The sequence below is a fragment of the Gekko japonicus genome, unplaced genomic scaffold (assembly GCF_001447785.1).
Source record: "Gekko japonicus isolate JY-2015 unplaced genomic scaffold, Gekko_japonicus_V1.1 scaffold1417, whole genome shotgun sequence".
Lineage (NCBI taxonomy): Eukaryota > Metazoa > Chordata > Lepidosauria > Squamata > Gekkonidae > Gekko > Gekko japonicus.
Genome location: NW_015163645.1, coordinates 32,700 through 35,173, shown reverse-complemented (window position 1 = coordinate 35,173; position 2,474 = coordinate 32,700).

Here is a 2,474-nt window from a genome sequence, read left to right as displayed (position 1 = left end):
ACCCCGCGGATCTTTTGGAGCGGCGGTTAAAGAAACAGTGCGCGCCCCCCCCCCCCCCTCCTGCTCTGTTCCCCCTGTTTCATCGGGACTCCAAAGGAGAGGAGGGTCTCACCAAAGGCTGGGGGGGGGAAGGGACCCTCCCTTTGATGCTGCGCGGCCACCGGTCCTCTCCACCCACACCCACCCCCCCAGCCCCATTTGTTTTCTTAGCAACCGCTGGATTCTCTGTTCCTACATTATTACAATTCCACCTGGATTCTCTATTCTGACATTATTTCAATTCTTTTCCCCACACTGGATTCTCTCTTCTGACATTTTTTCAATTCTTTCCCCCCCTGGATTCTCTCTTCTGACATTATTCCAATCCCCCTGGCTGGCTTTTCCCTCCGGATCCCTTTAGAAGGTTTTTTTTTTGGAGAGGGGGGGTTCCCCCTTATGAAAACTTTACTCCAAAAATGCCCAATAAAGGTGTTTATGAAAGTTTTACTTCTATAAGAAGGGGAGGCGGGGGTCCTTTGCAGGGGGATTAGCGCCTATTAATATTTATGAGAGGGAGCCGCCTATTATAGCCCCGGAATGCCCCCCCCAGAGGTGCGAGGGCGCGCCGTCGTTTCCAGAGGGGTGTGTAGGCGTGCGGGGAGTGGGGGGGGGCACGAGAGAGGAGGCGGGCGTCGGAGCGCGCAGGTGGATGCCAGAAATGCGCCTGCAGATCCGTCCCGGACCTCTCCGGAGGGGACAGACGTCTCTCAGACCCGTCGAGTGACAGTCCCGGATCCAAAGCGTCGGGAGTCCCGGGGGCGCCGTGTGAACGGACAGCCAGGTCAATCCGGATCCTTAACGAATCCGGATTTCAGCTTTCCTCCTAACGAATCCGGATTGCTGAGAAAGGTCGGGAGTTCGAATTCCGCGGAAGGCGGCCCTCCGAGGGAAGGAGTTTGGCCGAGGGGAGCGATCGGGAAGAGAGGGGCTTGCCGCGGACCGGGACTCGCTCCGCTGCCGGAGTCTCGACGCCAGGGCTCCATCGGAACCGACGCCGGAGTCCTGGACCTCTGGGCCGGTGAGGAATGGAACAAGGGGGCGTGCGAGTGCGTGTCTCTCTCTCTGTGTCGGGGGTTCCCAGCCGGCGAGGGCTAGTAGGCCTACTCTAGAGGAAGTCGGGTGTGTCGAGCAGTTAAAGGGATTCAGCGGGTCTGGAAGGGGGTGATAAGGAAGCGGAACTGATAAAACAATCGCGTTGCATTTGTGGGCACGTGTCTGAGGGAAATTCTTTTCTGCAAAAAGCCTGCCCAACTCAGCCCGGTGCAGTTGTCTTTGGGTACACCCCACCCCAGTGAACTTGCATCGCCTCGTATAAATGAACAGGCATAGGACTGGGCGGAAAGGCATAGGCACCAGGAATGGCCAAGGGATTTGCCATTTTGCCAAGAGGGAAGGAGCACAGACTCCAGCGCAGACAGACACCGAATAGCATTACTTGTAAGGCTACTTACAAGGAAGTGCGCTGGAACCCGGCGGCATTCTTTCGCAGTGGGAGGATGGATAGGCGGACAGACGGAGATGGGGGGAGTGAATATTTGCGCCCGCGGATGCTGCTATTTGGCCACCCTGGTTAGCTTCCCGCATGTATACTGTTAACAAAGGTAACGGGGGAGTTGCGGCAATCCTCGTGCTATAATCCAGGCGATAGGACAGATTCTCTCCCCTTCGTTTTCCTTTGCCTGGAGCTAGAAAGAGGAAAGGAGAAGAAAGGGAAAACAAGGGGAGGGACTGAAGGAAGAGGGTCTTCCCCCAAAATGCTATGTCTGGATTCCCCCCCCCCAAAAAAAAACCCCAACCACCACCGCCGTCCCTGGCGCGGGGTCCCAGAGTGTCAGCCGCTCTTTGCACGGGGGATCGGGGCGTCCTCGAACCCCCTTGGCTCTGGGCCGGTTTCCGAGCTCCTGGCTTTCCTGGAGGTGGGTCTGATGAGCCGAAGCGCGGCCAGATAAGCGGCGCGGTGGAGGTCGAGCCGGGCTGGCGAGTCTCGGGCAGGCTGCTGGGGGGGAAGGCGCGCCTGGCTGGCTTCGAAGGGGCGGCCGACGGAGTGAACTCTCTCTTGTCTCTCTCGCCTCTTCCTCCTCCTCCTCCTCCTCCGGCGTCCCCGGCTCCCCAGGCGCGTCTTGGCGCACAAACAGAGCGACCTCGCTGGCCGGGCTGAGCTGGCTTCCCTCGCCCGGGTTGGCCCTGCAGTTGCGCCTTTCGGTCCGTCCCCCCCCCCTGCGTTCCTCTCCCCGCGGCTAAAGGAGGCGTCTTCTTCTTCTTCTTCTTGGGGGGAGAGACGGGAGGAAAAAACCCACCTCCCCCCTCTGACCCTGGCGGGGAGGGAGATCCTCCCGAAAGGCACCCCGGATTGGCACCACCGGCTTGGATCCAGCTGGGCTCGCCGCAAGAAGACGGGCGAGGAGGAAGGAAGGAAGGAAAGAAAGAAAGAGAGA